At 40.8% G+C, this 26487-nt stretch overlaps 1 long non-coding RNA gene across 1 annotated transcript in view; it reads left to right on the plus strand.

The window, feature by feature from the left end:
• LOC130923413 (uncharacterized) overlaps positions 1-9512 on the plus strand; it is a 39321-nt gene extending 29809 nt beyond the window's left edge. Inside the window, exons 3-4 of the long non-coding RNA XR_009064703.1 lie at positions 4615-4652; positions 9395-9512. This is a non-coding gene — a long non-coding RNA (uncharacterized LOC130923413). The remainder of the gene's footprint in view (positions 1-4614; positions 4653-9394) is intronic.
• Positions 9513-26487: the final 16975 nt, after the last annotated feature.

Here is a 26487-nt window from a genome sequence, read left to right on the forward strand (position 1 = left end):
ATATTCATAGCACACTATACATTTCTCATACAATATTATCATTATATAACAAATATATAATAGTGAGGTAGAAATCTGTCCTTTTTGTGCATTTCAAGGCTCAGTGTTGATTGTATAAGCATCACTTGCAATTTTAATGGTAAATTAAAATATTTTGTGGCAAACTGTAGCCCCTCGCCAGTAAAATAGTTTTTTTTTTTCATTTTAAAGAATTTAAAGATTTTTTTAAAAGAAGATTTAAGAACTAGATATGTCTTGTGTTTTTTTAACTCTTCAAATTTAGAGTATCATAGCAACAAGTAGGGATGGGAATCGAAATCCGATTCCAATTCAGAACCGGTTCGAGTGTTTCGAGGCCTCGACATCACAATGAAAAAGCCTTAACGATCCCTTTAACGATCCCTAAAGACGCATATTACGTTGTGACGTGTCTTGTTGTCCAGACGCATCAAACTAGCATGGCGCCAAGAACCACTCGTTCCAAAGTTTGGCTACACTTCACTAGGAAAAAGGGTGAAAATGAAAGGTTACGATAATTTAGCACGAGCGTTGCCGCCATAAACATAACAATGACAATGACGTAGGTTCGAACGCTCGAAAGTGTGTCTTCACTTCACGAGGAAAAATTAAAACAAAGCGACTTGCAGTCATTGCGAGATGGAAGTAACTGCATCGGGAGGGAATAGACTTCACTGTCCTCACCGAGACGTTAAGGCTCAGTCCTGGCTATACAGCTAGCTAAACTCCCAAATGACGATGCAGAAGATGTTGGTAAAGTTTGCTGACTTTATTCAACCATCACTTGAAACTAAAAATAGAAATGAAACTAAAAATAGAAATGAAACAAATCAATTTCGTCCCCAATAACAAACAGGTTTGCATCAACGTAAATCAGCGATGATTAGCTGCTAACACAGTAATAACAAACAGTAAGCATGCGTTCGCTAGCATTAGCACATTGTTTAAACCACTACACAACTGGATTTAAGTGTCCGATCGCGAGTGGAAACACACAACAACAACAACAACACAGAAGATGATACATACAGGCGTTGGCTCAGTAGATATTTAACAAACATTAACAAAGAACGTAGGCTCGTGGCAGTGTTTCCCTTTCTCACTAACTCGCTCACTCGCTTGGATGCGGCATATCTTCTTCGCGTGTAAGCGCGCTCTTCTTCACGTGAGCGCGCTCTTCTTCGCGTGAGGAAGCGCAAGGGCGCCACCACTTGAGCGTGAAAGCACCATAAAAACTAAAAGGCATGCATTTCAACATACTGCTTAATAAAAACAGGGGTCCCCAAACTACGGCCCGCGGCTCCATATTTGGTCCGGCCCCCTGAACAATTCCAGAGAGCATTTTGAATTTTTTTTGTTTTTTTTTCTCCCTCAGTAGTGTTATGTATTTCCTGACCTTTTTCAGTGAATAACTCAGAGAGGGTTATTTGGTTATTATCTATTTAATTAATAGTGCTATTATTATTTATTATTATTATATTATATTATTATTTTTATTTTATTTACTTTTGTTCCGTGAAGAATCCACAGAGGGTTATTTGATTGTGGCTTTCTGAAAAACAATAATTTTTTTACATTTCGCACTCCTGCAATCGTCACACTTTTTCTGTTACAAACTGACACCGGTCTGTCATCAGAGAAGGGAAAAGTTATTTGGCCCTCACAGAAAAAAGTTTGGGGACATTGCCAAAGGCAGAACAACGACCTATATGCCAAAATATACCAATATTTTTTATTTCTATTCGAAAAATGTTTCAGTAAAATGTTACACATTCTTGTGCATTTGCCACTTATTGCCACAGTCAACATTGAGGCTTTGGGCCTCTTTTGACCTTGTTTGTGAGTTTGTAAGGTTGTGACTTCTGATTAAACAAACTTGATGCCAATAAAAATGTTTGTTCTTCTTTTTCCCGAAATTAGAATCGATAAGAGAATCGATGAAGAATCGAATTGTTAAGCAATATCGATAATGGAATCGGAATCGTAAAAATCGTATTAATTCCCATCCCTAGCAACAAGATATTCGAAAAGTAAGTATTACAGTACAGATTCTTAAAGCAACACTAGGTAGCTTTTCAGCCTTTATAATTTTCATAAAATTTGTGATAATATGTCGACTGACAACTACGGTAGTTGAATGACACCTCTTTTATATCTTAAGGGGGTCTGTATTGCTTTCACTGGCACTAATTACCTTTGAGGAGGGTAGCAGGAACCCTGCCACACAAAAAGAACTACAACTATGCTGACGGCTTTACAGCATACGTCACTTCTCCCTTTCCCCATTCATTATAAAGACGGAAATCGATGCGAACGTTTCCGCGCGAATTTTGCAAAGATGGCAGAGCAACAAAAGAGACAAAGTTTTGTCTGAGGAGGAAAAAAAAAAGCTAGGCTTTCACTCGCTGGCGTAACGCCAACCGAACTCGCCAGCGCTGACGAATTTGGGTGGAGTGGGGTAGCCACACTAAGCCACACAGTTGCTAACCGTCATATGATATTGTTTAGCCACATATGCAGGGGTGCACATAAGTGGTCCGCATGCGCGCATGCGTACTGGACGTAAACAAACGCGCTGGCACTCAACGGCTTCCATACGCTTTTGCGTACCGATGGCTGACCACTGTATTTGCGGCGGACACGAGAAAATAACTTCTCAAAATGTCGAAGAGGCAGGCCCTACTGAGTAATTATTTCGTGTTCCCCCACCCCCGTCAAAAGACAAACAGACGACAGAGACGTCACTGGAGCTACCGGGAAAAAAGGACTTTTGCTAAAAAGTGGCTGCAGGAGGTACCATGGCTAGAAGTAAATGATGCTCGCACGGAAATGTGGTACAAAATGTGCCGTGAGAATCCCAATGTCGCTGATAAGAGCAGCGCATTTTATGTAGGGTCAAAGAATTTCAGCCATCCAAACTTTGAAAAGCACAAAAAAAACAGAGAGCATGTGGCAATTAAGCAAACTATCGATGTCAGACAGGACCCCACTCGCCCTATGGACAAGTGGCGGAATAAAGGTAATGAAAATAGTGCCATGCACTGACAAACGTGTTTTTTTTCGCATTTTACAAAGCTAAACATGCACGTTCAATGAGGTCTTATGAGGAGGACATCCCACTTTTACAAAGGCTTGGAGTTAATGTGGGAGCCGCATAATGCCCTTTATTTTGGATGGTGCATTTATGTTTATTTCTTTACATTTCACTTTAAAGTAATGGCAATTTTGTTGTGCCAGTTGATGTTAATCAAGCATTAATTGTTCATGTAATTAATTAAAGTTAATTGGCTCTAAGTAAAGCTTGTCATAATTTTATCGCATCAGGCGGGTCGGCTCTCAAGCTCAATGAGGACCAAGTCACATCTCCAGGTCCTCCTCTGAGAACCTGGGCAAAAAAAATATGTGCACCCCTGCACATATGGATTCATTGCCTTATTACTATTCATACTAGTTATACTATTCATCCTTCACACAGCTGCTGGAAACAGAAATGTTGTTTAATCCATCTGCAGCTGACCATGAGATAGATTTTTAATTGATTAATTGATTGATGATTTTACGACACTTTGCGGGTGTGCGCTGGTCCTCATGGGAAAAACAGCACTGGTCGTCATGGGAACCTCAGTCTTACTTTAGACAAAACACTAATGCTTCTATCCACCAGCGTCGCTAAAATCCACCAAAACTGAAAATTACCAAGTGTTTCTTTAAAGCTCTGTTATATAAATTAACTCATTTGCTCCCAAAAACGTATAAATACGTTCTATTTTTAATGATTTCAGTGTCCCAAAAACATATTTCTACGTCTTCTACGTTTTTTTTTTTTTTTTTTTTTTTACAGGCGGCATCTCTAGGTTCTGATGCACCTAAACTGCAATGCACAATCCTCAAAACCCATTTTAAAGCAATAACACTGGCCACTGGAGGGCAGTAGCGCATTTTGTAAGAACAGATCTCGGGCCAAGAAAGGAAGTGAAGAAAAATAGTCAGGAAACGGAAGTTGGAGGAATCTTGTGAGACGCGTGAGAAAAAGGTGTTCAAATAGTTCAACATTTCAATAGTTTAATTATGTGTAAATTAATTGTTACTTTGCGATCAAAAGCTCTATTTGTCTTGCTGTTTGAAATGTATGCTTTTACAAAAAGCTCAATTTCTCTGTTTTTTCATCAGAAATTGGAGAATTGCTCAAACTAAGCTATTTTCTAATGCTGATTTCTAAAGAGTGGAAAAAGATATGAACTAACTTTTTTTCTGCTGACAGAAGAGAGTCCAATCTTTCTTTTGGTGGGTTCCATGTTTATATAGCAATGGAACAGAATTTTCTGTGAGCCTTGCAAAATCAGTCAAAATCCAGTAAAACAGCCGGGAGCGAAGGGGGTTGCTCCGGTGAAAATGGCTGGGAGTGAATGAGTTAACAATGTATTTTCACTTGGTTACTTTCCACCAATGTTTATGGATGAATTGTATTTTTCTGAGCAAAAAAATAAGGTTTTCTGTGTTTCATGTCCTTGAGTGTCTATCAAGTATGTGGAATGACTTGCAGCTGCAGTAGCAACTGGCTATTTTTTATACTAATTATTTATGTTTTTTTTCTAGCAACTTCCACTCAGAAAAGTGGTGCTCTGTGGATACAGGTAAATAACCCCCTCCTTGCCACACACATTCACTCACACACCACCAACACTTTTTTTTCCTAGCTAGTTACTCTGACTGTGGGCTGGGACGTGAACTGTGCTCCAGACACTTTCAAGTCTACTTAATGTAGCCTACACGGGCTTCACAGGCTGTTTCATGCTCTTATGGAAAACAGGCCTTTGAAATCCCTGCGCAGCCCAATCTTAATCTCATTTGTGAATATGAGCCGAGCCACGACAGGACCGAGAACATCCTCGTCTTCCTAAAGCGCCGTTTCATTTGTCAGGAGATTTGGTAGGGGGGGACGGGCGGTTGACACTGGAGGAGTGATTTAATTGATTTTAATCACACACCTGAGATAGGCAGGGAGGCGGCGGCCCTCCGCCATTATTCCGAGGGCCCCTCCAAACTCCTCCTCTGTTTGTTTTGAGACGTCAGCAATTTGACGGATACGACTTAGATTATGAACTCACAAAGCAGGCACGGAATTTCAAACGCGACCTTGGACTTAATATTCCGACAAGCGCTATTAAAAGACAGAGCTCGTCACTGGGAAGCAAAGCAAAAAAAAAAAAGGACGGAGGTGCGATATAAATTTCCAAATGTTGCCCCCATGACAAGTTTGACTTATTGCCTCCAGAATGCACTGTGAGGACCTTCCGCAGGCAATATTCAACTTTTGTGATCGCGCAAAGATGAATTCCTCCCTTCTGCCTCCTCAGGAAGTCTGAGGCCTTCCCTCAGCGTGCCAGTAATTTGTTATGAAAATCTCCACCCAAATGCGTCGAGAGGGGGAGGAGAACGCAGGACCACGTTGTTGCAAGCCATTAGTTGGGAAAACAGTTTGGTGAACATTATAATGCAAACCAAGCTGGAGAAGTGGGGAAAAAAGAGGCTAGAAGACAGCCTGGGGAGAGAGATTTAAATATGTAATCAACTAATATTTCATTTATTTGCCTCACATGGGAACCTGACCATTTAGCTGCAGCACAGTCGGATCTAAACCTCTCTCTTTTAATCAGGCAGGCCGGCAATTATGCACAGATCTGAGCTAGCATAAAAACAAAAGTCACTTTTGTGTTATTAAACCCCGCAATCTGGGTTCAACGAAAGAGAGAGAGAGCGAGAGAAAATGTCGGGATAAAAGTTTTACTTTGCTCTGCATTTTGTGACGTGCGCTTGGCCTCATTCCTTCATTCAGTTCTTGTCGGCGGAAGGCTGCGTGGTTTTATTTTTCTATTTATTATTACCCGACTCTTCCCGGCTTGTCGTGCGCTCCTCGAAGAATACAATGGCATTCATTCTTGATGAGCCCGCTGTCACTTTTAATTTCTGCTCGTTCGCTGAAAGTGAATGACAGTCGGCTGCTGTCATAAATAGAACATGTGGCGCATGAATTTTTCAAGGAACAAGAATGGGAGGCTCCCGTTACTAATTCCTTTTCAAATGTTTAGATTTACGGCTTTTCCCGCCGCCTGCATCTTTCTCCAACTTTGTGGCAGAAATATATTTCCATCTCATTAATGAGCAATTAAGGAAAAGGAGGCGAGAACTGAGTCTGCATTCTAAAGGATGGGTACACTTGTCTACCTATATGCAGTACATTTTACAGTCTTTTGTTACTGTGGTATTACCAGGTCATTGCAGTTTATAGTGTTTCACAGACTATTTATTGTTGTTTACTCCACTCAACCTTTATACATATCCATTTTAAATCTGCTGAAAAATAAGCAGATAAATGAAAATGACACCAACTTGAGTGCATACCTGGCATAGAAGTAAATAACTCATGATGTTCGTAAGTGTGAACACAAATAATCGGTAACTTTTTTAAGTATCAGCAGCAAAATTCTACTTTTTGGCTCATGACCGGTAAGAAGTTGAAAGTGCTTTGAAATACTACAGCAAGTGACTTTAAAATTATAGCAGACTATTTTTTTTAAACAAATCCGTCAAAAAAAAGTGAACGAAAAGGATAAATAATGAAAGCAGACCCTTATTAGGCTTTTTTTCCTAAGCTGCCTTTGCCCCACCAACAGAAAAAATCTGATCGCACATCCAGAATGAGCTGCAGATTTAGCAGTCTGCCAGCATGCTATCTTTAGGATATAATGACATATACGAATTAAGTTGTAATTTTACAATGCAAATCCCTTTTTTATAACCTTAACAGAGACTTTCTTTTCTTTAAAATTCCGACTTTGGTCTAAATACTATACAGCGTCATCCATGTAAAAGTACTTATTGTACTTGAACATTATTTTCATACATTTACATCTTTTGTTTGTAAATTATGACTCTGTATAATACGTTTATGACATTTCTCTTAAATTAGGACTGTAACAGTGCAAATGCATGAGTATCCTCATACTACAGGGCCTACCTTTCAATATTTGTGAAAAACATGTTTGAAATTATCTACGACCACCCAACTCTCTCTACTGGCTAACTCAGACCCTACAGGCAAAAATAAGTGTGCAATTATTTCATGCAATTAATCAGCCTTGAGTCCCCCCAAAAAATGAAAAAGGGGCTCCAAGAATCGAGAATACAGACACAGAAGAAAGAGCAAAGGCCAAAAGTTTGGACACACCTTCTCATTCGTGCCTTTTCTTTATTTTCAAGACTGTTTACATTGTAGATTCTTACTAAAATGATCTAAACTATGATTGAACACATTATGTGATTAACAAAAAAAAACATGTTTTATATTCTACCGGTAGTTTCTTTAAAGTAGGCACCCTTTCCTCTGATTATTTTTTTGAACTCTTGGCATTCACTCACTGAAATGGTTTTCATTTCAGTTATGCCTTATCGGGGCTAATCAGTGAAATTTCCCAGTTAATTAATGGGGTTAGGACCATCGTTTGTGTTGCATGAATGAGGTTTGTTGAAACTTTTGGACTATACTGTACCTGCCAAATTTAATTCTGTTCTGTCTTCAAATAACAGAGGAGTAACCATTCTAATTCCGCAATTAATCAATGTCCTTAATCAGCTCTGAGACCAAAAACATCAAAAATCCGGCTCTAAGAATCGATGTATATACTGTACATTTCGCAATATACCTACCAAATTTCATTCTGATCTGTCAACGAATAATGGAGTAGCAATTTTAGTTAGTGTCCTCCCCGTGATAGAACAAAGTAATTGAGATTTTGAGATCTCCCTCTGGGTGGTGTAAAGAGTTTTATAATGCAATATTAGCACTTTGAATTATGAAATTAAGACTTCATTCTATTATGACATTGTTATTGTCCTATTTCAAATTATTATAGTTTATTCTCATGCTATAATAAGGTATTTTAATTTTCTATTAGAAGTTACAACCTAACGTGTATTCTCTTGAAATAGTCAAAAAGAATTCATAAACAATGACCAAATTTTCTTAGCTATTTATCCCTAAGACTATAACTGCCCTTGCCTCTGCCCTTGACATTACAGTACCCCCCCCCCCCCCCCCAATACACACACACTTCACTCAGGTAGCCGCTCATAACACAAATTCATTTTCAACACAAAATTGCAGGTGGGGGCACACATTCATATTTAAAAGTACCTCAGCATTTTTAGAATAATTTACCTACAAAAATCCCAAAATAAAGTAAATCTAATGTAACCGAATCCTCCACCCCCTTACATATACACTTTTGTATGATACATATTTTACTATCAAGTGACATCTCAACAATTTTATACAGGCTCAAATTTGCAACAAAACTGACTTTTGTCATAACTGCCCTCAGGAAATGCCAACTTTTTAAAGGCCCGAGTGGTGCTTAACGGAACACGACAGCGCTTCCTCAATGAGGCCTTTAGCATCAGTCGCATTTGCTTTTTGCAGTCATACAGTATCGACGGCGCGTTAGTTTGTGTCGAGTCCCCCACATCCGTTCCAGCTGCAAAAGCAGATTGGATGGGGGGAAATGAGCGAGATGAAAACGTTTGGATATGCTCAAAAGAAGTCTTCTCTCAAAGGCGGCGCATCCTCAAAGAAGTTGGAGGAATCTGCTATTCTTTTTAATGTCTGCAAAGCCGTGGAAGACATGAGCTACTGTACGTCCTTGTTGTGGCTCTGCCGTCATGATGTATCACACAGGTCCTGATTAGCCACCGGGTATCCTGAAATATCAAATAAACGTCATTTATTGGACCAACTACATGCTTGTTGTGGCTTTTTTAAAAGAGGGGGGAAGAATGTGGAAGTGACAGCTTGTTAGCCACTAATTCAATTTATGGTGTCTGCTTTCATTTCAATAACATCACCTGTGCCGGATGGTGTGAAACTCATGATGTTACTGGAGTTTAAAAAACAAACGCATTCGTTCCTAATGAAAACTCGAGCAGTTATTCTTACTCTGTGACATTAATTTGAGGCATAATGGCGGACGAGTTAAAAAAAAAATACATTCAGCATAATTCACAGACATGAGAGGTGGTAGACAATAGGCAGCAAATCAGCGGCAATCCAATTTCCATGCCACCTTGTCTGGGAGCAAAATGTCATTCATATTTTAACCCTTATTAGGACCGTCTGCCGCTGAGTGTCTGAATTACATTTGCAGGCTTTTCGCTCGTCATGAAAGACAAAATCAGCCTTAAAGATGGCAATTGACAGAGGGGAGTCAAAATATATAGGAATCCACCACACGCACCTTTTCTTCTGGGCCTTTTTAATGAGCTAAAATACCCACTTCTTGCCATTTCCCCTGCCTTAATTGATGATTATGTTGTTACACAGGAGCATCGCTTCCCTCTCTCCTCCCAGTCATTATGATGTGGACGGGCAGCTCTTGAAGCTTCAAAGGCGGGAAGGAGTGATTTAAGCATGGGGTTCAAGCGTCCCCTTGGCCTTGCAGGTAAAAAAAAAAAAAAGAAAGAAAAAAAAAAAAAAAGGCATGTAAACATAGCATGCTAATCGCTAATTAGCCCCGTAGCTGAATTGCACACAATCCCTGTTTAGAGATGACCGCCGCTACGGTCATGCTTAAGGGCATGTTGTACGTCTTTTGACGACCCAATTAGAAATTCAGCTGCAGGAGCGTAAAGGGGAGAAACCTTGTCATGAATATTTAAAAAGGCAGCCGCCGACCAGCACGAAGGGGAGCGCTGAACCGCGTGTCATGCGGGAGGGAGGGCAGAGGAAAGCATTCAGGGGAAGATATCCGGCAAAGTAACACAATCGATAGCCTTGATATGCTTTGTATTAGAAGTAAGATGGAGGCTGTTTTTGTTATTCTGTGTGTTGGGGGCCGGGGACTTGAGGTCGGAAGTGGCTAGAAATGCCAAAAATTTTACTTAAGAGTAGCGTTACTTCAAAATAATATTACCTAAGTAAAAAAGTAATCATCCAAAAAAAATGTACTCAAGTAAAAAAAAGTATCCAGTGAAAAGAATACTCAAGTAATGAGCAACATTATTTTTGTTTGATTTTTTTTTTTTTAAACAATTTTTTTTCTCTCAGCACCAATTTATCTATATGAACTGCTGTTATAATGTTGTTGTAATACTGTACAATAATCCATTACATAACCACATTAAGCCAAAGAAATACGAAAAAAAAAAAAAAAATTGAATTCCGGCGAGAGAGAGGAAAAAAAAGACAGCATTGTAGCATTATTCGTCCAAAGAGCATGAGTGCCCTCTAGTGGAGAAAATAGTTCGTATTTGATGATTTGTAGCTTCGCCGGGTAGAGTAGAGCTGGCCTGAGGCCCAAGTCGTACAGTTTCGCCATTATTTCTCGATAGGCCGAACGTTGCACCAAGACGTCGGGCGAATAGTCTTCATAAATCCGAATCGGCGAGTCACGATACCTCAACGTGTTCCTCCGTCGCCGGGCTTCTCGAACGATCAGCTCCTTAGTCTGATATCGAAGGAAGCTCACGATCAAGGGTCTCGGTCTGTCCCCTTGTTTCGGCATTGGAGCGAAGGTGCGGTGAGCCCGGTCCAATTCCGGCGAGGACGGGAGCAGCTGTACCCCGAAAATCTCCTTCAGGGCTTGTGCGAAGAACTCCGTGGGTTTTGGACCTTCCACTGATTCTGGCAGACCGATGATCCGGATGTTGTTTCGCCTGCTTCGTGCCTCCAAGTCTGCATTCCGGGCTTTAAGTTTTATGCAAGTGTCGGCTAGCGAGGCGCATGAAACTTCCAGAGTGTGGATGCGTTCTTCGGCTAGGCCAAAATTGCTCTCCAGGATAGTGATTCGCTCGCCAAAGTCATTCACGGTTGACTGTAGGGAGTCTAGTTTGGCGTCGAGGGAGGAAAATGCGGACTTGAGTTCTGCCGACATCGCGGCCGCAATGGATTGTCTATGGTCTTCCAGCAAGCTAGTCAACGCCGACATGCTAATGTGGCTAGCGGTGGATGGGTCCTCCTTCCTCGTGTCTTTTTCCCTCGCTTGTCTGGTCCCAGATGCCATCAGGTACGTCAGAAAGTGACCACTGCTGATTACTCAGTGTTTGAGCAGGCATGGGTTGTGAAAAAGTAGTTGAAATGTCAGTTCGGAGCGGGAGCGTTCAACGCCTATGACCTACTCCATTCTCCTCTCCACCGGAAGTCATCTGTACAGCGATTCTTGTGGGCTGGCAATAGTTCGTATTTGAATAGTGTATACAGTAGTTCCTTCAGATGAAGGTGCACCGATACCGATACTAGTATCGGCAGGGGGCGCCGATCCGGCCCGAAATGGTGGTATCGGTATCGGCGAGTACCAACGAAGACGGCGTCGATACCATTTACCGGTCCATTATTATAACATTTGACCACAGCGTTTTTCTCCTCCTGGCGCTCACTACACTCTGTCTCTGTGTTGTGTGATGACACGTGAACACCAAGCAGCTATCGCTATTGACCTGCTCCAGACCAATGAGAGCGGGCCAATAGCCACTCCTGACCAATCAAAAGGGGGCTTTTTCATATGGACGAAAAACAAAACAGGAAATATGGCGGCAGTCGGGAAATATTTCCAAATAGAAATCCCGTCGATTAAAATCAATGGCTGCATGCAAGATTTGCGGCCTGAAAGTTTGGAGATGTGGAGTTAAATCGGCCAGTTTCAATACCTCGAACTTGATAAAACATTTAAAAAAAGGAAACGTGAATGAACACAACGAGTTTGAGCCTGCAAGAGCAGGACTGCTATCCAGAGGAAGAAGGTCGCTGGACCGGAGCAGCAATCTCTGGTCAGTTCACTTCGTCTACTTTACTTTTATTGTCTTTTACTGAAAGAAATGCCGCAGTAATTTGGGAAGTGTTTCCAAAGTATTGTTGCCACCTTTCAGAAATAGAAATAAGGGACTCCCACCTCCCGAAAAAAAGGAGAGACGGGATGCTGTGGTCAATTATTATTACTTATAATTGTTAGCGTCCGCAAATGCGGAAACAAGGTTGAACCTCGAAGCAGACAACACGCGGGGGATACATAAAAGGGTTTAATGATTGCAAACAAAAAATAACGCGCGATCGCGGGATAGTAGAAATAACAAAAGGAGTCCGTGACAGCAGGTCGACCAACAAACTCGAAGGTTAACTAAGATGATAGGCAGCGGTTACAAACGAGAGCAGCACACTAACAGAAAAACCCAATGCAGGGGCGTAACAAGCAAATGTAGCGAGATTATTGTGCCAGATGTCAAATAGCGATCAGCAAGGCAAATATCTCGGCAGCCTTCTCTGAGATCACCCGTGCTTAAATGCTGCGTTGATGAGCCTGCATTGGATTCAAGTGCGATGTCAGGAACGCCCCCACTACCAGCCCAGCAACAAAACACAATCTAACCAGCAGCAGAATGTGACAATAATTTCATGAAAGTTGCACTGTTTGGACTTTGAGAGGTTTAAAAAAGTTTATTCAGTTCATTCAGAGTTTATTATTATGAATTTATTTTTACTTTCTTACTGTCGGGCTAGTATTATACATGTTTTATTAATTTCACAAATTTAGCACTATTTTGGCCTTTGAGAGCCAAAGGTTTATTCAACTATTGCCTACTAGGGTTTAGTGTACTTTTTCCTATTTTGCAAAGGTAAGCAACAGCCTGACAAAGCCTTGATAGCAATGATTTCACATCCAATTATGTAGCTCTTTGGAAAAAAAAAAAATTAAGAAAAAAAAAAATATACATATATATAAACGGGGTGGTATTGGTATGGTATCGGTATCGGCCGATACTGCACAGCCAGGTATCGGTATCGGGGCCAAAAAATGGTATCGGTGCAACACTAATTAAAAGGATCATATCTCCGGTTTTCCGTGGTCAATCGGTGCTAAATAAAAACTGGGAGAGAGGTTTAAATCCGCTCTTTCGAGTCATCTTGAGGGAAGAGCTCTATGTCAAATACTTCATTTTTTACGGTGCTTTAAAAACTCCACATGATTGAACAGGCTGGCGTGATCATAGAATGGTAAGCTTGCGTCAGATCGGTGCAATGGAGTCATGTGATTATTGTTGTGATGTCTCATTGGTGAAATTGGTAGAGCTACTCTTTGCATCGTTGGCAAAAAAAAATAATACATCTAATGTGTAGAATAAAGACAAAAAATGTAACGACCCTTTTGTTGCCCAAAGTAACGGAGTAAGAGTAGCGTTTGTTCTTCACTTAAGTAAAAGTATGGCTTAGTAAAACTACACTTAGAAGTACATATTTCTCAAAAAGTTACTCAAGTGACTGTAACGGAGTACATGTAACGCGTTACTACCCCACTTCTGCTTGTTGTTCACTTTCAACCAAAAAGAACTATGCTATATGATGGCGAACATAGCATCATGGACTCATTCGCCACGTCACATACACCATCTTTTTCACTGTTTTTTTCCCCCTGCTTGCTGGTTATAGCAATGAAAAATTGCTATAACAAAAATTACTCACTACATTTGACCTATGTTGATATTTGAGTTAATGTTGTAACCCTCAAAACTAGTCCTTTTGACCCACATTTTGAGGGTCTTGGTCCGTGACTTGTAAGCAGATTGGACTTCTTCGTTCATGACAGCTCTTCAAACTTCTTTCTTGCTATTTGAACACTTGGTTGAAAAATATATATACAATATAAATATATATATGTATGTATACATAGTTTGTTTAAGTTTGTTTAGTATTAAAATTAATTCCCTGGTTTAACTCCCAAAAGTCTTGTTCTTGTCATCCCCTCGGTGAGTTCTGGTCTCAGGCAAGTATTGGTCTCGGATAGTCTGGTCCTGAGCTCACAACACAACACAACACAACACAACACAATTGACAGCGATTAAAAAACAAAAACAAAGAAAAACTCTTAACTGTCAGTTTGTCAATGTGAGATGTGTTAACAAAAAGTTTTGCTTCGGGAAGAACTGGTGCACTTGATAAAAAAGGTGGCATTATGAGGAAAGGACATGATGTGCAAATGCTGAAGCAACAACTGAAGACATCAGCCTGGAATCAAAAGACAAATGTTACAAAGTTTGTGTACAACCATGCTGAAACGTTTTGGACACTTTCTCATTCTATTGAATGAGAGAATGTCGCAAAGCCTTTGACCAAAGGTGTACACAGACTTTTTTTTCGATTTACTAGTGTGCATAAAAATCAAGGAAATAGTAATGCTAATACAGTGGGGTAAATAAGTATTTAGTCAACCACCAATTGTGCAAGTTCTCCTACTTGAAAAGATTAGAGAGGCCTGTAATTGTTAACATGGGTAAACCTCAACCAAGAGAGACAGAATGTGGAAAAAACAAAACAGAAAATCACATTGTTTGAGTTTTAACAAATTTATTTCCAAATTACAGTGGAAAATAAGTATTTGGTCACCAACAAACAAGCAAGATTTCTGGCTGTCAAAGAGGTCTAACTTCCTGTAACGAGGTCTAACGAGGCCCCACTCATTACCTGTATTAATGGCACCTGTTTTAGCTCATTATTGGTATAAAATACACTTGTCCACAATTTCAGTCAGTCACACTCCAAACTCCACTATGGCCAAGACCAAAGAGCTGTCCAAGGACACCAGAGACAAAATTGTAGACCTGCACCAGACTGGGAAGACTGAATCTGCAATAGGTAAAACGCTTGGTGTAAAGAAATCAACTGTGGGAGCAATTATTAGAAAATGGAAGCGATACAAGACCACTGATAATCTCCCTTGATCTGGGGCTCCATGCAAGATCTCACCCCGTGGCGTCAAAATGATATCAAGAACGGTGAGCAAAAATCCCAGAACCACACGGGGGGACCTAGTGAATGACCTACAGAGAGCTGGGACCACAGTAACAAAGGCTACTATCAGTAACACAATGCGCCACCAGGGACTCGAATCCTGCACTGCCAGACGTGTCCCCCTGCTGAAGAAAGTACACGTCCAGGCCCGTCTGCGGTTCGCTAGAGAGCGTTTGGATGATCCAGAAGAGGACTGGGAGAATGTGTTATGGTCAGATGAAACCAAAATAGAACTTTTTGGTAGAAACACAGGTGCTTGTGTTTGGAGGAGAAAGAATACTGAATTGCATCCGAAGAACACCATACCCACTGTGAAGCATGGGGGTGGAAACATCATGCTTTGGGGCTGTTTTTCTGCAAAGGGACCTGAACGACTGATCTGTGTAAAGGAAAGAATGAATGGGGCCATGTATCGAGAGATTTTGGGTAAAAATATCCTTCCATCAGCAAGGGCATTGAAGATGAGACGTGGCTGGGTCTTTCAGCATGACAATGATCCCAAACACACAGCCAGGGCAACAAAAGAGTGGCTTCATAAGAAGGATTTCAAGGTCCTGGAGTGGCCTAGCCAGTCTCCAGATTCCAACCCCATAGAAAATCTGTGGAGGGAGTTGAAAGTCCATGTTGCCCAACGACAGCCCCAAAACATCACTTTAGAGGAGATCTGCATGGAGGAATGGGCCAAAATACCAGCAACAGTGTGTGAAAAGCTTGTGAAGAGTTATAGAAAACGTTTGGCCTCCGTTATTTCCAACAAAGGGTACATAACAAAGTATTGAGATGCTTATTTTCCACCATGATTTGCAAATAAATTCTTTAAAAATCAATCAATGTGATTTTCTGTTTTTTTTTTTTTTTTTTTTACACATTCTGTCTCTCATGGTTGAGGTTTATTCATGTTGCCAAATACAGGCCTCTCTCATATTTTCAAGCGGGAAAATTTGCACAGTTAGTGGTTGACTAAATACTTATTTGCCCCACTGTAGCTACAATCTTAAAACAGTGGCATACATGTGTGTTGGTTATGGAATGATAGATAACAGTGTACAAGAGGGAACTTGAAACAGTCCTTAGAACTTTTTGTAACCACTACATTTGCATGGGTTCTCGCAGAAACGTGCACACTAGTCATGTGGGAGGTTTACCTGTATTTTTTATGACTGTGTCAGACTTAGCGTAGGGCAGGGGTCCCCAAACTTTTTCCTGTGAGGGCCACATACCTTTTCCCTTCCCTTTTCCCGGGGTCAGTTGTAACGGAAAAGGTGTGACGATTGCAGGAGTGCCTAAATGTAAAAATGTATTGTTTTTCAGAAAGCCACAATCAAATAACCCTTTCTGGATTCTTCACGGAACAAAAGTAAATAAAATAAAATAATATAATATAATATAATATAATATAATATAATATAATATAATATAATATAATATAATATAATATAATATAATATAATATAATAACACTTAATTAAACAGATAATAACCAAATAACCCTCTCTGGGTTCTTAAAAAAAAGCCAGGAAATAAATAACACTATTGGGGGAAAAAAAAAAGGTTTTTTTTTTGTTCAGAGGGGCGGACCAAATGTTACGGCCCGCGGGCCGTAGTTTGGGGACCCTTGGCGTAGGGAATGATTGCTGCCAACCCTCCCTTTCAAAATGAATATCCGTGGCAGTGAATGAGTTGAGCGATATTTGATAATTTCCCTTGGCACAATATTTTTGTAAAAATCATTTGTCCTGATGTGGCCTGCAATTGGCTCCGCCGTAAGCATAATGAGGACAAGTGCCATAGAAAATACATTATATATTACTTTTGTCATTTCTTGAGCAAGGGGGTGCTGTAATTTAAATTTAAATGGCTCAAATACGGTCAATGGTTGTCATGTCCATGTCATGCCTGTAATTATGCTCATATCCTTCACAGGATGTCAGCATAACTGCAGTATGCTGAGTCGACACGTCAAGGATGTAATGGCGCGTTCATCATATCAAAAGTGCATGCAAAAGTCATATACAACATTCCTCTTGCCAGAGTTATATTATTCTTCCATGTGAATATTCCGTGATAGATTTCCTTTTGCAAGAAAAAGTAAATAAAGTTACATTTACAAGATGTGTAAACTCAACCTACTTGTTCTTTCCACAGACGTAATGATGCCAGTGTTATCTGCAGAGAGTGTGATGTGCTTAATTGGGTTTTTTAAATGCGGTGACACCTAAAATTGATTCTTTTGTTTTTCAACAGTGCGGCACGTGTGCCAGTGTGATTATCACGCGTGAATGTGACAAGTGCTTAAACTTCACTCGGCTCTCACCTTGCGGCGTGCACGTCGAGCTGCAAAGTAGCTTCGACGGCACGCGTAGCCGAAAACGCCGGCGCTTCCCGACACCTTTGGAGAATGAGCAGGTAAACATCGTTTGTTTTTTCCGTGCCTGTGGGGCCTCAACAATTATTATTCATTATTTTTTATTACACACTTTTACTGCGTGTTAAACCACATTTTCATTCTGCTAATACAGTGAAACCCCCAGAGGCTGACACCCTTGGGATGTTGGAATTTGGCCAACAAGAATTTTAGAAAAAAAACTTTTAGTAGTTGAATAAATCATGTTATTGGGTTTTTTTTTTTTGCCAAGATTTTTCCATAAAGAATTGACATTGTCAGTAAGGGGTCTTCACCCTCCTGTTAAGATACCAGTTTTAATTTTAAACATTTTAAAGTTGAAAACTCCATCCATCGAGTGTTGTTTTTGGCAGCCCTTTTAAACTTCGTCTTTGTCTTCTCGACGAAAATACATATTAGTCTTAGTCATATTTCAGTCATTTCAAAATGTGTTCGTCTTCGTCTAGTTTTAGCCAACGAAAGCTCAGGCAAATTTTGTCTAGTTTTATTCAACAAATATTTAAAGTTTTCATCCGTAAAATTCAAACATTTTAGTCCAAAAATAAATAAATAAAGGTTTCCAACAATTTCAAATGAACAGACGAACACATAATTGTATCGTCTACAAAGACATCGCTATCTTCTTGAGGATAATACACATTCAGCAAGAAAACATTACGTGATTTTTAATTAATTGAACCCACCTGGACGCCATGAATTGTATATATGGAGAAAAAAAAAAAAAGTCCAAGAGACAAGATGACACTTGCCACGCTAAATGCTCATGCTAACGTGAATGCTATGCTAACGCTGTAAGTTACATTTAGTGTGTGATGGTCACTCAGCACAGACCTTTAAAGGCTAAAACAACATGGCATATTCTCTCTCTAGCCGAGATAAGAAAACAGATCTTGGTGTTTCAAAGCAAGCAGGTCTGGAAAGGACACCAGTGAATGTGTGTATGGTGTGAAGGTGGGGCGCAGCATGTCACATGAGTGACAAGACCAAACAATGCTACGATGCAGGCTAACTACACAAACGATAAGAAAATGTCACACATTGTGAACATATGACGGAAACTATGGTGCATTTTAATCTTGTTTGTTTGTCTCGTTATGTTTTAATCTCCCAAAATATGTTTTTAGCTCATCACTGTCATGAAAATATTGTTCGTCGACGGGTTTTCATCATCGTTGACGAAACAAAACTGCATCCATCCATTTCCAGCACAGCTTTTCCTCATCACGGTGCTGAGACCTATTCTAGCTGAATTGGATCTAAAGGTGGACTACACCCTACAATAAGGTGTGCCCTACGGGAACAGACAACCATTTGCTCTCACAATCACACCGTCACCAAGTGGGAATTGATCCCGCACTGCTTGCACCAGGTGAATGTACCATTACTATACTGTCAGTGACTTAAGTTAAAAATTAAAAATTTGTTAAAAGTTTTCAGGATAACATGTGTTCGTATTTTACTGTTTCTCAATATTTTGGAATGTACCATATTTTTCGGACTATAGGGCACACGTGTAATCCTTCATTTTTCCCCAAAACTGACAGTGCGTGTTGTAATGCAGTGCACCTTATGTATGAATGCTTTAAACAACTCCCCGTATGGTAGTGATTATTTTACAACATTGCAAACTAAAAGCACAATAAACAATTAATTTTAAGATTATATATATTTTGGGGGGTTTATCCGATACCAGTTACTACACTTTTTTTCAAAACGGTTCTGGTGGTTAAACGGCTCTTGAACCACTACTCCTGTGTAGCTTTTGCAGTATACTTTGGGTCATTGTCTTGCTGGGAAATACTGTAAATATTCTCCCATGCCATACTCTTGCAGACTGAATAAAATTGTCCCCCAGGATTTCGGTAAATTTTGCAGCATTCATTTTGCTGTTTATCTGTACAAGCCTTGCAGGTCCGGCTGCTGAGAAACATAACCACAGCATGATGCTGCTACCACCATGCTTCATAGTCCATTCTTCAAAATCCGGATTATGAAGGTCTTAAATTGTCTTAAATTTAATGGAAAATTGCAGAAATGGAAAAAAAAATGGACTGAAAATGATTTATTTAAGAGGTGGTTGGGGCCCGGTGCAAAGTCTTGCAAAAACACTTTTTTGTTAGGGAGTGTATACTGAACATATGTTTTGTGCTGCCTGATGTTACACTTGTTCATGGAGCAAACAGCTCCAATTGGCTTTACAGTTGTCTTCACTCTATTGACAAGAGCACTTGATTCGTCAAACTGAAATGACGCAAGTCAACCATCGTATCTATACTATGAAATAACACACAAATAATATAATCTATATCTAGCGAGCACAGCTTCCAAGCAATCTAGGTTTGACGGTAACATTACTGCCACTTAACTGTAAATGTAAACAAAGGAAATATTCATATTACAAGTATGCTACATAGCACTCATGTTTTTGGGAAAAAAATATATAACTCACAAGCGATGCTTGTCCGTGGCCCAAACAACAAGAGGTAATGGTAGGAACTGTGCTTATACACTCTTGGTAAGTGTTTCAAACTTTTGACCCCGGATATGTAACAGCGATTGAAGTTAGCTCGTCTTATTAGCAATGTCTGCGTACACTATGAACTCAAGACGTCATGTGATTACTCTAAAGAATAAGCAGGATTTTAATAAGTTAGTTATAGCAGAGTACCACTAGAGGGTGACAAAGCATTTCAACCACAAGCAAGTAATCACACAATATAACACGGGGTTAAAAAAAAATACTCAGGCACCAAAATGTTCGTTTTTATTTATACCAGCGGTTGCTTCAGAACAGGAACCAATTTGATGCCAGGTTTCAGTACCCAACCCAAATTAAGTGTAGATCCAACCATAGACTTCATAATGGTATTGACGGGTCAGATCGGTCGTGTACTGCGCGTCGCATTCAAGTAGGGGGCCGCCCACATCAAGAGGAGCTATTCACAAACACGCAAGCAGCGATCTAACGCCGGATATCTGTTGAAAAAGTACGAAAGCTGTTCCGCATACAAACAGGATTGTCTCAGGAGTGATTTGTTCGAGGACCCAAGGTAATTATTATATTTTTCGTACCATGCATGCATTTTGAAACGTTGTGAAAAAAATCGATGGGAGAAATTAGCCGCTACTGCATTGGCATCATAGTTCGCGTAAAATAAATGCTAACTGTACTTTATTTTTTGCTTTTAACAAAGAAAGGAGATTGTTTTACGTCCATATCTATGAATTCAGGGATTTAGCATTTATTCACAAGGATTTTCACCGGAAAAGCTCTGTTTACATAAGGTGGCCGCTAGCTACATTCACTAACAGACTAGTGTTGTACTTCGACATATTTACGTAAAATAAATGCTAACTGCACGTTTTTTTGCTTTTAACCAAAAATCGAGACTGTTCTACGTCCATATCTATAAAGAATTCAGGGATGTTCAACAAAAAAAGCTCTTTGTCTGCGAGTCCACTCGGTCACCTTTGACGGCCTCGCCTACAATGCAGGCCCCCTTTTTATCGGCCCCGTGTCCCGTTAATACATTATGAAGTCTATGATCTAACGTTTTCGAAAATAAATTATACACATTTTTCCCTTTGCGGTTCCTGAACTCATTGGCTGCCACTGACGGCGATAGACTTCGATTCCATTTTAACTTAGAGGACCGGACCGGTAGTGAAAGATCATGTTTCAGTGCCATTTACCTGAACATCAAAGCCACGTAATGGCATGGATGTCCATGACCGTCTGAAGCACTGAATGGGTTAAAGGATAACCTCATCATTAAAATTGTGGAATGACACTCTGTAGTAGCCTTTATTTTGTGATAGAAAAGGTTTACCTAGGGTTAGGGTTTTTTTTATGTCTGTACTGTATCCATGGAAAAGCTCAGTAGCAGAGAACACAGCACAGCTCTTAACCCCGCCGCTCAGTCATGGCGTATCACTCTCCAAGGCAAATTGTTTTTACTTTGGACCCCACAACAGCAACTAAAGACCCACCTGCTCATCCAATAACAGCAAATGAAATCACATAGGCTTCCCTTTCTTGGTTTCAAAGGGACATGCTCTAAGTTGATTCTTTTCATTTAATTCCAGCGAAGGGATTGACGCTCCCTGCTCCCCACTCCCCACTGCACCCCAACAACACCAGCAAGCAATGCACGCTTGCCCTTTATCTGCTGCAGAGAGCAGGGCGGGGTGAAGAAACAGAGGATTATCGATTTGCACTCAAACAGTGGGCCAACCTAAAAAGCCCCAATGAATTGTCACTCATTATTGAAATTATCAGGCACTAATTAAACTGGCAACCCTAAGCCCCCTGGGCTGTGCTCATCTCCAACTGAATTCCAGCTCCTCCGACAGTAATAGGGAGGCAGCATTAGCCGCTACTGGATGTTAATGAGACCTGGAAGCTGTCTGTGCCTCTTAGGGGGCTTCACAGGAGCATCACTGCTGCATGGGAAGCGCAACTCGAGTGCAGCAGCAACTAAGCAAGCAAGTGAGAGAATAAAAGCGGATGGTCGTGCATCAGCGACGAAAGTCAGCGTTATTTTAGCGCATTTCCATATTTTCCCAGATTTGTTGACGCGCTCACACTCTTTGCGAGTCAACACACTCAGCGTACCGGCGAGAGTCTGAGTGACTTTATCACACGGTACACAGCCTGTTAATAACTTCCTCTGACAATTCCCCCTCATCTGCTGCTGATGACCAGAGGGACGCGTGTGATTGTCATGTTTGTAGGGGGGGAAGAAAGACTCCAAAACAATGATGTCACGTCAGCCTCTCTATTAAAAGACTTCATATTTTGAGCGGCATAATTAATACTCTTGGGCATGCCGCTACCAAGTTGGCACTCCAGGCAAAGGGCTGCCACTCACCTGATAATTATTTTTGGAAATGGAGCCCAAATTACGGTGATTGACAAACGCAACAAAGCAGAGACAGCCTGCAGCATTGGCGCAGGAGTAAAAGGAGAAAATAAGTGCTTATTGTATTGTATCCGCTTTCAGCGAGGATTTCACGTCGTCCTTTCATGTTGCCGTACAACTTTGGCGGAGGTCAAACTATTTAACCCCTGTATCCTCTTGAAGGAGCACAACAAAAAGCCACCGCACCAGTAATTAACACTTCTGTCGCGTTTTTGAAGTAAATGTAGTTAAAGCAACAATATGTCATAATTACACAGTGCGTTAGTGAAATGGTGTTGATACTGGAAGAAAGCAAATATGCTCATTTGCGTGTCCTTCTTCATGCGTTGTCAAAGTATCCGTCGGATTCGGTATTGGCCAAATCATGTGAATTAATTTTTGCTAATTTAATTTAATTTAATTTGGACTCTCCATTTCTTGCTTTACAGCCAGTCCTTGATGGATTTACTGGTATGATTTGGGTCATTGTCATGTTGCAGGGTCCAGTTTCGATTCAGCTTTAATTTTTTAACAGATGATCCCACACGTTCCTCAAGCACCCTCTGATACACAAAAGAATTCATAGTGGATTCTATGATGGTGAGCTGGCTGCAGCAAAGCATCCCCAAACGATGGCACTTCCACCACCATGCTTCACAGTTGGTATGAGGTTCTTTTCCTGGAATGCTGTATTAGGTTTACTTCAAACATGTCCTCTGTTCTGGTGTCTAAATAATCAATTTTAGATTAATCTGTCCAAAGAACATTACTCCAGAAATCCTGGTCTTTGTCTACATTCACTCTGGCAAACTTCAGTCTAGCCTTCATGTTCTTCTTGGAGAGCAAAGGTTTCCTCCTTGCACACCTCCCATGAAGGTTAAACCTGTGAAGTCTCTTTCTGATTATAAAGGCATGCACTTTCACATCAACAGTAGCAAGAGCATGCTGTAGGTCACGTGATGAAATTTTTGGGTTTTTGGAGACTTCTTTTAGCATCTTGTGTTCTGCTCTCAAGGTGAACTTGCCAGACTGCCAGACCTGGGCATGTTGGCAGTTGTTTTTAATATCTTCCACTTGTAGACTATTTTCCATACAGTGGAATGGCTGATTTTATATTCTTTTGAGATCTTTTGAAATCTCTCACCAAACTCGTAAGCGACTACAATCTTCTTTCTGAAGGCCTCAGACAGCTCCTTTGATCTCACCATGGTGTTTTCTCTCACTTCAACAGTCTGGGGCACACCAAACTAAATGTGAGGTTTAAATAAGGCAAGCCTCCTTCAAAACACTGGGTAATGATGTTCTAATCATGTGCACCTGACGTTTTTCAACCACTGTGCCACGTGGCGTAGTGTCTGGTATGCCGTGGAGAATAGTCCGCTTTCACATAATTGATGTAAAAACATTCAGTAATCAAGCAATACACTTGGAGATCTGTAGTTTTCAATAGGTAGCTAATTACTTTGTTTAGTGATCCCTAAGTGGTAAGAGTGGCATTAGGCGTAGCAGCGATTGTAAAGGTTTTTAAAAAGGAAAGATGCTAACTCAGAACTTGGCAAAATTCATTGACTTGCGGTCAAAAGGAACCAAAGACCATTTCCTCTTGGAGAGTCTCTGGTGTAATTGCAATAAGCAAAAGCTGTCTTTCATTGGGATTTAGACTGGTAAAGAAGAACTGAACACAGCGTGATTAACTTTCAACGGCGATGCTACCTACTCCAATACGGAAGCCCAAGTGTGACACTGAGTGAATAAAAATATGATTATGAAATGTGTTTTTCTTTGTGTTTGCTTGATTCCTATTCAATACACGAATTTATATTGCTAATATAGTCTACAGAAATTCGTTTTTACATTTTTTGCTGGTGGCGTGCCTTGGGATTTTCTAATCAAAAAAGTTTGCCGTGGCTCAACCAAAGGTTGAAAAACAGGTCTAAATGATTAGTCAGTTATCAAAATAGTTGTCGATTAATTAGCTAATTACGTTGCAAGGTCAGCCTAATGAAAGGAAAATTACCTAATGAAGTTGTTCCACTTTAGTCATAGTTTTTGTGCATAATGGGGGTATAAGAAGCACTTTTTTGCTAATGAATAAAGCGTTGAATAGTTCGACGGATTGTGAAAGGAATGAAAACACGAGACAATCTAGATATTCTTTCTGTTAAATTAGTATGTGAGTAGAGGGAAAAAGTGTTTGTTCCGAAAATGGCTTATTAAGGAAAGTTTCGATCTGGCAAGCGCATCATATTAAGGGAGCAGCTGTTAAAAAGCTGCTGATGAGCAACAAGCAGAAACATTTGCAGTGAGATGATTTTCAAACAGTTTCATTCGCTGATGAATGCTGCGCTTCTTTGGCTGATCCAGATGGTTAGTGGCTGGCGGCCGCGTCTCAACAAGAGTGCGACGTCAGCGAGGAGGTGGCGGAGTGATGTTTTGTGCTGAAGTGAGGGGGAGTAAAATAGTAGGGCCTTTAGGGTTCATTGAGGGGGAGTAAAATAGTAGGGCCTTTAGGGTTCATTGAGGTATCACAATAAAGAACCAACCTTGCAGGTTTTCTCAGTTTTTCCCTCAGATAGGGGGTTAAAACCAAAGATGCTGTTCATCTTTGTGAACTGTCGGCTTGTGAAGACTTTCAGAGCTATATAATGTAAATCGACTTGACTTGGCCTAACGGGTGGCATGAGAGCTAATTGGATGACAGGGTTGTGTGGGTGAATCAAAACGGGATCTAATAAATAAATAATCATGGCAGAGCTTCAAAACCCACGTCAAAACTAATATCATAATATTTGTTTCTAACTCATTTGTTGCCATTGACAGTGATAGACAACCAGTCTTGGGGGGTTGGCAGTGATTGATAGTCATCAATGGCAGCCAATGAATTAATGCCAAGTGGCTAATTTAATGGCTTGGCTATGTACTTAAATGTGTAAATCTGACTCTGATGTCAGTGCCTCAATATCCATGAACCTCACTGAAGATTTTTCAACACTTTTGGCGAGAATTAATTACAGAGTTGTTTTTGGGCTGCAGTAGAAAGGCCACTTTTTCTTATGCAGACGTACACGTGCCGGCCACTCCCACCATGCACAGATTGGCCACTCGGTCGCGCCGCTCCTTAGACGAGAGGGCGTGGAATGATGTCAAGTTATTTGTTTTGTTCCAAAATGAAATATTTATTGGCAACGAACACCTAGCAGGAACAGACGATAGGCCAGGGCGCTTCTTCATCTTCTCACACTCATATTTGGCTTCCACCTCCGCAAAGGCCAGCGCGTGTCCTGGGGGTGTTCAGCGATTCAGGGAAGTGCGCGGGCTTTGGATCCACATTTCAAAGCTGGTATGTTTGCAAGAGTGCAACACCAAGCAAAACATGCGGACAAAATGTCCGAACAATTATATGCTGATTTCCTACATTGCTCTCCCGACTCTGCCCCCGTGCTTTAGTTTTCCACATACAGTACATCTCTATTGTGCAAGGCGCTGGCTGATTTATGCGTTGCGGTCAGGACGTTTTCCACTCCAGCGGCAGATGTGAAGTTGTGGTGCATTCTTTATCATCGGGGGTTTTTTTGTTTTCCTGCACAACATGCGGAACACATCATTTACCATCATTTAGGCTTGAAATACCGGCGTGGGCGGCTTGGGCGGGGGGATCTCGGAGAAAGATTTGATGGAAAAGCAGCTAAGAAAAACACAAAGGTGGAAACTATAAATCGTCCGCGTAAAATCCAATCGGAGGTCTGTTGAAGAGAAACACGTTCTGACAGGAAAACCATCACGCTGCGGTGCGGTTTCCAGAGCCACCACTAACTTCGGACTTCATTGCCTAAAGTACTTTTCACTGTGAGCAGCAGCCGGGTGGTAAAAAAGGGAAGTATTATTTGCCTAAACTCCAAGTGGACCACTTAAACAGTAATATTATTGATTGTGGCAATAATTTCCGACTTCTGGTCTACACCCTTTGGTGCGTCATTCCATGCAACAGCCCCTACCATGCTGGGAAAGCCATTACAGAGGCCCGAATGCTAAATGCATTAACAGAACAGGGTCAAAAAGCATTTGAAAAAAAAGACTCATTGTAGCTGGGTCCAATCGCGCCACAGGACTGCCCCCCTCCGACTCACATTGCAGCCATGATTGAGCCGGTGTCATCGCCAGTACTGTACCTGGAAAAACTATTTTCCCGAGCCCTCATTTGATCACGCGAGCGGGCGAAGCATGTCACACCGGGTTATTCCCATAGTTAATATGCTTTCACGAGCTGCCATTTGCGAGCCATGACTTGATTATTTTGGCACTCAGGCAAACGGCCGCGGCTTTTCAGGTGGCGC

Source organism: Corythoichthys intestinalis, chromosome 10 (assembly GCF_030265065.1).
Source record: "Corythoichthys intestinalis isolate RoL2023-P3 chromosome 10, ASM3026506v1, whole genome shotgun sequence".
In the NCBI taxonomy this organism is placed as follows: Eukaryota; Metazoa; Chordata; class Actinopteri; order Syngnathiformes; family Syngnathidae; genus Corythoichthys; species Corythoichthys intestinalis.